The sequence below is a fragment of the Carassius carassius genome, chromosome 25 (genome assembly GCF_963082965.1).
Source record: "Carassius carassius chromosome 25, fCarCar2.1, whole genome shotgun sequence".
Lineage (NCBI taxonomy): Eukaryota > Metazoa > Chordata > Actinopteri > Cypriniformes > Cyprinidae > Carassius > Carassius carassius.
The window spans coordinates 21,689,047-21,701,602 of NC_081779.1; positions in this window are offsets into that span (position 1 = coordinate 21,689,047).

The following is a 12,556-nucleotide window of genomic DNA, read 5'->3' on the forward strand; positions in this document are numbered from 1 at the left end:
CGGGTTGGAGACGGCTCGTCCTATCTCCACCCGTGTTCACTAGATCTAGAGCTCGTTCTCGAGGCTTGGAAACCAGCACTGCGGTTTCTTCGCCCTCTGAGACAGCTCGCTGCTGCTGCTGCATGCTCTCTCGCCGGGCTCGCTCCGAGGCTTCTAGTGGAAAGCAGTTCTACGGACCGTTGTTTTCACTGGATAGCCTTCATCACCCCTAAGGCCTAGGACATTTTGAGGGCCAGCTCCCTCTGGGGAAGAGTGGTGTACACTGCATTACACGGTGCCCGTCTCTCCTCAGTGCCCTCAGGAGATCATTCTGCCAACCCTGCCGGTGTTCCAGGGCGCAGCGATCTCCGGCGAGCGCTTCTCTCAGTTACTGCCCGGAAACGTAGCGGTGCTGAGAAGCTCGCTACCTCTACGGAGGTCTCTAGAGCAGCTAGTACGGTCGTCCCCTGCCGGTCCGCTTCTTCAGGGCACCGAGCTAGTGGCTCTAGGCGCACCAGAGGCCAGTCTCGCGAGATTGGTTTCCTTAGGAGGTCACATGGCGGTGTGGGAGCCCCTGCCAAGTGTACTTCACGGAGTCCTGCCCCGAGCAGGCTCTGGTCTAGTCTTCCTAGCAGACGATGTGGGTCTGAGGAACGTCGTTTTTAGGAGACTTCAGCTACGAGAGTCCTGATGCTGCGGCTCAGGACCTCGGAGGGCAGGCCCCTCTGGGGAAGAGCGGTGTACACCGCATTACACGGTGCCCGTCTCTCCTCAGTGCCCTCAGGAGATCGATCTGCCAACCCTGCCGGTGTTCCAGGGCGCAGCGGTCTCCAGCGAGGCTTCTCTCAGTTACCGCCCGTAAACGTAGCAGTGCTAAGAGGCTCGCGACCTCCTGGGAGGTTTCCAGAGCAGCTAGTTCGGCCATCTCCTGCCGGTGCGCCGCTTCAAGGCACTGAGCTAATTGCTCTGATGCCACCAGAGATCAGTCTTGAAAGGCTGATTCCCTTAGTAGACTGTTTTGCGGCGTGAAAACTACTGCCAAATGTGTCTCAGTGGGTCCTGCACACTGTAGTGAGAGGCCACAGAATCCAGTTCTGGTGGGCCCCAAGCAGGCTCTGGTAATGGAACAGAAGTAGACTCTCTCTGAGGACGGAGACCATCGAGGTGGTCCCTCCTTGGGTTCGTAGAGTCCGGGTCCTACAGCCGGTACTTCACTGTTCCAAGGAAGGATGAGGTGATGTGTCCTTTTCTAGATCTGTGCTTTTTGAACCGCTCAGTCAGGGGACTGAAGTTTAGCACGCCTGCACTGCATGAGGTGTCGTTCTTGCTCATATGAAAGAGCTGGGGTTAAGACTTAACACCAAGAAAAGTGTGCTTTCTCCAGTTCAGAGAACCACTTATCTGGGCATGGTGTGGGATTCGACCACGATGCAGGCACGTATGTCACCTGCTCGGATCGAGTCGATCCTCACTGCAGTCGCGAGAGTGATAGAAGGCCGGTCACTCACTGTCAAGCAGTCACTGAGATTGCTGGGTCTGATGGCAGCTGCATCCAACGTGAATACTATTGGTCTGCTGTACATGAGACCTACAGTGGTGGCTCAAGACCAAGGGGTTCTCCCTGAGGGGAAACCCACTTTGCATGCTAAAGGTCACTCGGCGCTGCGTACGTGCCTTGGATATGTGGAGGAAGCCTTGGTTCTTGTCTCAGGGCCCAGTGCTGGGAGCTCCTTGTCGCCGCGTGATGCTAGCGACGGACGCGTCCCTCACCGGCTGGGGTGCCGTCATGAGTGGCCACCCTGCCCGCGGTCTGTGGAGGGGTCGCCATCTGACATGGCACATCAACTGCCTGGAGATACTGGCCGTGCTTCGTGCACTTCGTTATTTTCTACCAGACCTAAGAGGTCACCATGTGTTGGTGCGCACCGACAACACAGAGGTGGTCTCTTACATCAACCACCAAGGAGGTCTACACTCACGCCGTTTATACAACTAGCATACCAGATCCTTGTGTGGGGCCAGGACAAATTCCTCTCGCTCAGAGCAGTTCACATTCCTGGGCATCTTAATATGGGAGCAGACATCCTGTTGAGGCAGGTGCTGAGGCCCGTGGAATGGCGGCTTCACACTGAGGTGATGAAGCAGAGTTGGAGAGGTTGGCCAGACTCGGGTGGATCTGTTTGCCACTCGAGAGACATCGCACTGTCCCCTCTGGCTTCCTCTGACTCTTCCAGCTCCACTGGGGCTGGACGCCATGGTACAGACATGGCCAAGGCTTCATCTGTAAATTTTTCCCCGGATTGCTCTGCTCTCGGGAGTTCTGGAGAGAGTGCGCCGGGAGGGAGTCCGGCTGCTGTTAGTAGCCCCGTTGTGGACGGGCCGGGTATGGTTCCTGGGCTTGATTTCTCTTTTTGACGGCACTCCATGGGAGGTTCCCGTCAGGAGGGATTTCCTCTCGCAGGCGGAGGGTGCGCCCCCGCATGGAGCTTAGAGGCGGTAGGTGTTGTCTCTGAGTAGGCACAACTCTTAGCTTCCGGTCTCTCAACCGAGGTTGTAAGACAGTTCTCCAATCCAGAGCTCCCTCAATGAGGAAACTGTATGCCTTGAAGTGGAAGCTTTTCACTTCTTGGTGCGGAGACCGCCAGCTCGACCCAGTTAACTGCCAGGATGGTACAGTGCTGGAGTTCCTGCAGGCTCTCCGCAGGGTTGACCCACTCCACCCTGAAGGTTTACGTGGCGGCCATGGTGGCCTACCGCACCCCTCTCGGTGGCCAGTCAGTGAGCAGAAACCCTCTGGTTACATGTTTCCTCCATGGTGCGCTGAGGCTGAGGCCTCCAGCCAGAAGAAGCTATGCAAAGCGGTGATCAGGTTGCTATCCTAAGCCTCGAGTCCTCTGATCTCTCCTCTCCTGGGGGTCAAGATTCACTCCTTCTGAAGTTTTGCCATTGGACGGGTTGTCCCTGATTTCTGTCAGGCTCCTTCTCCTTCTCCTTCTCTTGCTTTAGCTGTGCTCTTCCACACTAGGCAGAGATTTGAAAGTCTGGCGGCGTGGGCATTCTCGTTCCCCATTCATTCTCGACGCAGCTCGAGTTCCTGAAGAGGAACGTCTAAGGTTATGTATGTAACCCTGGTTCCTCAAAGGAACGAGACGCTGCATCGCAGTGCCACACTTCCGGCATCTCTGGCCGGCGCTTGCTTCATCCTTTGAGGCTGATTATCGGCTTCGCCGCTCAAGCTTTTATGCTTCCTGGTCTCTGACGTCACCCGCCTATGACGTCTCGCCCTTCCATTGGACTGATTATACACGTTATTCAGAGATGTCACGCTGGTCGCGTTCCTCATTCGTTCTCGACGCAGCGTCTCGTTCCTTCGAGGAACCAGGGTTACATACGTAACCTTAGACGATTTTCTCCACTATCTCAGGGGGTTGTGAGGAAGTTAATGCTTCTATCAGTATTTTTCTCCATTTGCTCAGTTGTCCCTCCTCCATCTTTTCCAGGGGCGTCTAGTTCTGCTCCTGGAGGGCAACCTTCCTGCAGAGTTTAGGTCTGACCCTAACTAAACATACCTGAACCAGTTAACTAAGGTCTTTAGGATTAACAAAAAATTCCAGGAGTGGGACTGAACATGCATCATATTATTTCTTCCTCCACACTTCATTCTCCTATTCGTCATCAGTGAACTTGTCTAAAAGTTAACCCATCCCTTCACCATCCTCTGTTTGTTCCTGCCTCCAGGTTTAATGCAGCGGGGGAACATTAAGGTTCTGGGATTTTAGAACACACATTATTTGCCTCTAACCTGTCCTGGCTGGAAGGTTGTCTGAGACACTGTTTCTGTTGTTGGATTAGAGAGATTGGCTTATGGTTTGTCTCCCTCGGTGTGCGATCACATTTGACATGTCCTTTTTAAAATTCATTTCTAGTTGTACACACATACACAGAGACTGTTATTACACAGCTATCTTCTGTTATTTGAAATGTATTAAGACAAAGTTTATATAAACCTGAAGTCCCCTGCTGGGGGTGCGGGATGAACACCCTCCTAACTCTGAAGAGCCCCTGTGGATTATTATTCAGACTGAGGGGCTCTGAGCTGATATGTGGGCCAGTGCTGTCACAAACTCTCAGAGCAGAACCTTAGATTTATGCCCTGGGCTTAGCGTTCTGCCACTGTTCCCCAAGTGCTCCCCCAACACTCTTGCCTGTCCAATCACACAATTAGTCTGTGACTATGGTGGACATGGTTCCTGCTGTGTATCTGCCTGGAGGGCTTCCATGGTTTACATATATAAACACATATATAATGCGAGCCTGTGTTTTTCTGCTACTGAACTTGGAGCTGCAATTGCAATCAATGAGAAAGACTCAAGTAATTTTCGGTACATAAAGCTGTAGGTGTATTTTTTTGTTACCAAACCCTCAGCAAATACCCTAAAGGTATTTCACACCATATAACTCTTTTCTTTTATAATGCATGTTGGAGAGAGAGTGAAAAAAAAACATAGGCCTTGCTGTTTTATACTTAATACATATGGCTTCAAGGGGATTTGCAAATGTAGATTGCATGTTTAAGTAAAGCATTGAAGTAGAAAGTACCTATAGATTTAACAGTGTGTATTCACTAAGAGGTTTCCAAGGGCTGGTGTGGAAAATCATTTGAATTAAATTCAAATAGACAGGATAGTCTGTGCATGACCTGATGTTTTATTTGTATCCAGAATGACCCAATGTGAACATCACGGAGTGCTCAACACTCTCATGCAGTGTCTAGTTCATTCATACTTGACGTCGGAAAGTACAAGACAGACTCATAGAAGTAATAACTTACAGTATTACATGCCTTAATGTGGACAAAAGCAACCAGCTATCGCTGACTGCATCCAAAAACTGGAACACGCTGCCTTTGAAAGTCACATTTCAAGGTAGGAAGCCATCAAGTCACGTTCGAATCCAAAGTTATGTTCACTTCCTGCCTGCTAAAATACATTCAACTGGTCAAGTTTTGAAGGCAGCATAGATGTATCCTTCGCTGCTTTTTGATATAAACATTTGTTTAGTTTAGATCACCAAAGCTTGTTCTATTTTGCTGTAGATCATTAAACTTTTATGCTGCCTGTCTGAAATCAGTTGATGAGGTGCCTTCATGCGCCAACAATGCCTGCTTAAAAAGGCAGTGGGGCAGCAGGGCAGCAAGTCAGCTGCCTAGATTTTCGGATGCAGCCACCATTTACTGAATAAAAAGACATTAAACACACAACTGCGACAATATATGGTTTATTTGTGTTTTTCAAGTTATCTCCAGGTAATAAATAAGGTATACAAATAATGCAGTGCCATCTGATATTACAGTACAGTATATACTGTCCCGGTTTCGGCACATGCTCCCACTCTTGGGGGAAGTCGTGGCCTAGTGGTTCGAGAGTTTGACTCCTAACCCTAGGGTTGTGGGTTCGAGTCTCGGGCCGGCAATACCATGACTGATGTGCCCTTGAACAAGGCACCGAACCCCCAACTGCTATCCGGGCGCTGCAGCATAATTGGCTGCCCACTTCTCCGGGTGTGTGTTCACGGTGTGTGTCTGTGTGTGCACTTTGGATGGGTTAAATGCAGAACACAAATTCTGAGGATGGGTCATCATACTTGGCTGTATGTCACTTTCACTTTAAACTATTCTGCCTTATTCTGTTATAAACATTAAAAAGGGTTTGTAGTAAATAAATCATACAATTGTAAAAGGAAAATATAAGAAAAATATTATAGAATACAAATGTTTTGTCATTGTCCAGCAGTGTATTGATTGATTTCATAGCCAACGAAAAGTAATGAAGAAAAAGTATTATAACATTTGAAATTTCTGTCCCCCTCATTTCTGAAATGATGGCTATGCCCCTGGATTGAGTCATTGTATTCCCCCACCCAAAGGTAACAGCCTGATTCTGAGTAGACTGCATAAGGTTCTGCATCTTATATCACCTCACTTTTTACTCAAGTAGAAGCATTTGACATGGCAGTATCTCTAACACTACAGTACACTATAGCCTTGACCAAAGAGGTTAATTTAATAATTATGGTACTTTATAAGTCTTATGCCCAATACATTCCTCAAAACACAATGATTAATAACCATACTGCTTAAAATCTGTTATTATCTTTTTAATTGTCAATAACCTTGAAAGTGGTATGTGGATGTTTTGGTGATGTCATCTCACATGTTTAAAACTGTAAAAAGTAAAATGTAAAAAGTCTCCAGCTGCTGACATAACATAGTTTAAACAGTAAAAATAAAGATTTACCATTGGACTGGTAGATGACCTTTGCTTATCTTTGCTTTTCATTGCAGTTGCACATAGATAATCATTGTGTGTTAAATCAGTATGGGTTAAAAATAATGTTTATATATATATATATATATATATTTATATAGGACTATTTTATTTTTGCCCCCTCCCCCCAAAAAATAAATAAATAAATAAATAAATAAATAAATAAATAAATAAAATAATCTACATGAAACGCTGTTATCATACAGTATTTTCTTATGTAGAACATTTGTACAAAGATTGTACAAAGCTAGAGTGAAGAAAGCTGTTGGTACAACAATTAACTTTGGGTGTTGTTTTTAGTTTGTTCTAGAACTCCAATAACTGCTTAGAGGGAAAATCTGACTAATTGTGAGTTGACTGTCAAAAAATTCTGCAAAAGACATGGATAAATCACCATCATCCCGAATATGTTCGGGTTAGTTGTGTTTTGTGTCTGGTTCACATGCTAAAGATGCTAGTAAGCTGATGTCCCAACCAGGCTTCTCCCTTAACCTCTTCATCAAGTATTTCACCATCCTAGTCAATCATCTTAACCAGATTTAATTGTTGATCACCCTTAATTGTTGGTCTTTTCATCAGATAACCATTATGTATTTCAAGGAAATTTAATTAGAGGTAAAATACTACTATAACATAGCACACAACGTCATACACAGCCTTGTTGTGTCAAGATTTTCTGTCCAATAAACAAACATGGCATTTGGTGACCTTTACAGCAGAATACTGACGATGCATTTGCAGCAGTTTGAACTGCTCTTGAACAGGCTCACCAGCTTAAATAAAAATTATCTTCAGATGATCATTTAATGAATAATTATTTCAGACACATATCTCACTGCACACTGAAAGGAACAGTTCCCTCTAAATTGAAGATCCTTTAATTGCTAGCTGTTGTGGTGTGGATGTGTTTATTTGTGATTTAAAGGTTTTTATTTGTTTTTTGTTTTTTGCTAGTCTTAGTTGCGTGGTTTAATCTGGAGCCAATACTTCTTTGTACTGGGAAGGTCTTTGAGTTCCTTCTGCAATCTTTCACTCTCATGACATTTGGGAGTGTGATTGTTCTAATGAAAAGTAACCTTGGTTACCAGCGTTCCCCATCAGTGTTTAATAGTTCACTCTGGCAGCTAACATGTGATTATGTTGAGTTCGCATGTGTGAGTGTGACTTCGTGCTGACTGACATGTGATTACATTGAGTTTGCACAAATGTTGCCTTTTGCATTGGGAATGGGGACCAGCAGCAATCACGGCTGTGTATTTTTGATTGATGGTGCAATCACATGGCACAAAAGAATTCATTACCATTGGACACACAATTGCTAACAAGCAATCATGAATACACAGGTTAGTGACTATGGCTTGAGTCTCAGAGGCAGTTTCGCATGGGACAGCAGTTATCACAAAGTCACCAGAATTTAGCGAGGTGCTTTATAAAAGAGTCACGGCTATATGTAGGTTATATGGGTCAGCTTTAGTTTATGCCATTCGTTTCAAAGCTGTACATACAAACTGTGAGCCAAACATGTAGTTTTTTTTTCTATTTCTGCTCCCCACCCCCAACCATATGGGGTGGGGAAAATACATTGAATTTCATAATTAGATGTTCAAAGTTTTCCTTTTTGCTCTGTATAACAGTGGTAAATGGGTCAGCTACTGCCAATTGCAATGACTTCAATTGAAATATCAGTGTGTCCCAAGACTATTGCTTTTGATTGTTATTTTCCCCATTGATTTTCCACCGGTTCAGTTTGAAAATAATAAAGATATACATGAACAACCATTTGAATTTTCCCTTCTGTTCTCTTTTTGTTGTCGTATTAGGTAACCTCTAATAATAGATGCCCGGAGAGACAAGGATCGGTTAGAAACCCGAGGCAGATATAGGTTGATGCATGTTCTCATTAGGTTGACAGCTGCATGTTATTTGGAGTGTCACTGTAATCATTATTAATTATAATAATCTGACTTATGAGTCATCATATTATTAGCATCCCAGAGCTACGCTTATTGTTATCGCAACCCTGAAAAATAATTAATGTGTTCCTACTTCTATAGCCTAGGGCTCAGAGCTTTGGAGGAGCAGGGATTTTGTGTGTGTGTGTTTTGGTGGCTCAGACGGGAATCTAGACTGCGAGGGGTGGGAGAGGCACTGTGGATGGCACAAAATCAGGTGCACACAACCTTTCCTTTCATGAATTCCAGCCAAGCCAACAAAGAGAGAATGAGACACTACGTGATGAGAATTACACGGAGCCGACATTGAGAACTCATGGAATATACATAGACACACACACGCTCAAGCTCAAACTACACACTGCACACACAGCTGCGCGCACTCCCACTCGCACCCAGCCACTTGTATGTGCACACACACTCTTTACACATCCCCTCTAAAACCTCTCGCACACACTCTCTGCCCGTCAGCGGTAGTGCAAGCACTATGGACGTGATAATTGTAATAAAGGCTGCCAGTAATGGGTTGTGTGGCGCACGGCTGCACTGGCCAGGCGCTCCCTCTTTTGTTATGCTAATGCAGAGTGATTAGAGGCCTTCTGCAGAGCTGCTCTGCCTAATCTGACTGCTCCTCCTCTGAGGAGGAGGGGGGTTCGACACACACTGGGGATATTAAACACAGGCCACGGGATCAGCAGCCTCCAACATCATCTTACCTTCCTTTTCTATTTATTTTTAATGATCGATCACAGTAATACATTAGAAAACAGGAAGGTGTTGTAATCATTTGTTGTGATATTTAGTTCACAGATGAACTGTGTCAGCATGTATGGGAGGAAAAAGCTTGTCTGATTTCATACAGTTTTACAAGTTTTGAGTTTTATAGGTAAATGCATCAACAGTTTTCAAAGTCATGTTATATATATATATATATATATATATATATATACACAGTACAGACCAAAAGTTTGGACACACCTTCTCATTCAAAGAGTTTTCTTTATTTTCATGAATATGAAAATTGTAGATTCACACTGAAGCCATCAAGGGCTATTTGACCAAGAAGGAGAGTGATGGGGTGCTGCGCCAAATTACCTGGCCTCCACAGTCACCGGACCTGAACCCAATCGAGATGGTTTAGGGGTGAGCTGGACCGCAGACAGAAGGCAAAAGGGCCAACAAGTGCTAAGCATCTCTCGGGGAACTCCTTCAAGACTGTTGGAAGATCATTTCAGGTGACTACCTCTTTAAGCTCATCAAGAGAATGCCAAGAGTGTGCAAAGCAGTAATCAAAGCAAAAGGTGGCTACTTTGAAGAACCTAGAATATGACATATTTTCAGTTGTTTCACACTTTTTTGTTATGTATATAATTCCATATATAATTCCACATGTGTTAATTCATAGTTTTGATGCCTTCAGTGTGACTCTACAATTTTCATAGTCTTGAAAATAAAGTAAACTCTTTGAATGAGAAGGTGTGTCCAAACTTTTGGTCTGTACTGTATACTGGTCATTCTCAAAAAATTAGCATATTGTGATAAAGTTCATTATTTTCCATAATGTAATGATAAAAATTAAACTTTCATATATTTTAGATTCATTGCACACCAACTGAAATATTTCAGGTCTTTTATTGTTTTAATACTGATGATTTTGGCATACAGCTCATGAAAACCCAATATATACCTGTATATATATATATATATATATATATATATATATATATATATATATATATATATATATATATATATATCTGTATTCAGTTCGCGTTTTAAAGATGCTATTAGTGATTTCACATAATCCTACAAATCCAAAAGTGCAAATTGATTTATAAGCAGAGAGTGTTTCTGATTAGCAAAGTAAGATATATTGTATATATATTGTATATGCAATCCATTGAACTACTAATAATACTTATAATTTTTGGGGGGAAAGAAATCTCTTATGCTCACCAAGACTGTACTTCATCAAAAATACAGTAAAAAACAGAACTACTGTAAAATATTGTTTTGTGAAATAACAGTAAACTATTTTAACACTTTTTTTATCAAAAGCTGAACTTTCGTCACCCATTGCCTTCAGAAATCTTTCTAATATGCAGGTTTGAGGAAAATGCTGATATTAGGCTTATTTTCAACATTGAAATAAAAAAAGATGTGCTGCTTAGTATATCTGTGGAAACCATGACATACGTAAATTTATTAATTTGTTCATTAATTCATGAACAGCATTTATTTGTAACAGTGTATTTACTGTCAATTTTGGTCAAATGAATCATTCTTGCTGAATAGAAGTCATTTAAAAAATATATCTTTTACATAGAATGACCCGAACTTTTATAATTTCAGCTTGTATTTTTATTTTATTGTATTTACTATAATTGATTAAGTAAGAAATAGGTGATACAAATATTTTTTTGGAATATTTCATTCAAAGTACACTTGACTAAAAAATCTTAAAGGGCACATAAATATTAAATATGAACATCTGTGCTGTTGCTCTTGAAAAGGTTCAGACCGTTTTTGCCTTTATAAAGAGGACAGAACAGAATTAAACAGTTATAATGCCAAATTTGGCACATGCTTTAAATAAGTATTCACTTAGTTTGCATACATTTAATCGATCTCGTAAGTAACACAGTAGCACAGTCTGAGTTTATATGCTGCATAGCCTCACCATATAACTTACCGTCACAGGTTAGTGAAGTTTGTGTCCTGACAGGGCAGATTACTACATTTTCCATCAGCTGGTCTTTAGTCTTTTCTTAGCGGCATCAGAACTCTCCCCACCACATGCTAGATTGCTGTGGGGATTTAATCTATAGATCAGGCCAAACCAAACACACAGTGTTATTGTCGGAGCAGCTGGCTCACCCTGCCTGGACTCCCCGTGTCCTGCCACGAGCAACCAGCTTCAAGCTGCACTCTGCCCAGCCTTTGAGGTCAGCACAGGAAGAGCATACGAGTGGGTGTGTGTGCGTTTGAGTAATATCTCTGACTTTTATACACTGTTTATGCAGTAGGTGTGTGGGCTATTGATGCACTAATGTGCCCGTACTGGACTTTTGCTTTAGGAACTTGATGTTTTGCTGTGTTTCTGTTGACTGTGGTAGATTCAGGTGTTGGATGTGATCCAAAAGTCATTCAGACTAATTAGAGTGACAACTAGTGCTTCCACTACCTTCAGGGTTTCATCAGCATCATTTAGGTGTTTTAGTAGAGTCCCTGAAATGCGATGTTGCACTTTGTTCCTCTGTGTGGCCTGCAGATCCGAGTCCTTTGATAGATTGTGACCATTCAAATTTTATTTGCTCCATCTCCATCTCTTACTCTCTCAATATAAAAGCTTCATTTTCATCAGCACTACATGCCTTTCCATATAACCCTTCTGAAGCCCTGAAAGAGGGGAGAGAGGTGCAAAAGAAGGGGGAGAGAAGGGGAGCCCCCCCCCCCCCCCCCAAAGAACAATTTTGCCAGGCGGTTCTTTTGGCAAACATGCATTAAGTTGATTTCAATAGACCAGATGCTCCCTTCCTCTCAAAGCAATTTGGATGCATAGAGCTTTCCTAGCCTTGCTGGAGACTACACTCTCTGCTTTTGATTTGTACGTTGCTCAAATTGAGGCTCGCATTCAAATCTGTGCACATGGAGTGGCCTTGTATTGGAGCCTGTGGGTTCTGTACTGCAGGCTCCTTATTTTTCCCCAGACAAAACCCCATGGAGCTTTTTTGCAGAGCCAAATGGAATAAAGTGGAATGGCATTGGATTTTATTTTATGCATGTCATGCATTGGATTTTTACATTTTCTTTATTTTAGGAATTTTATTTCTATGGGTACGTTTGCTTTTGTTTTTGAACCAGATATCATCAGTTATTCTCTTCATTTCCAAATCAGTTTAAATAAAGCTTGATTGGTGATAAACTAAATTTTTATTGAGGACTGGCTCTAGTGTCTCAAAGTATCGCCATTAGGTAATATAAATCCACAAATACATGAATTTCATGTCTCAAGCTTTTTGAACATTCACTGTTCCTCAGGCATCAGACGTAAATGGGCTGTTTGGGTGTGATGGAAGATGTAAGCATAAATTCATCCATTTGCCCTCTGATTGTAAATAGTAATGAGCTTTCAATACCAACAAACAATTACAGAGATGCATTGTGTCATTTCTGCAACACAACTGCAAAAATAATAGGCATGTTCAACATTCAGCGCTGCACAGACCGATCAATGAGAGTTGGCGCTTGTAGTCAGAGGCGGAATTGAAAGCGGAGACATCAAGTCAGACACTTTCT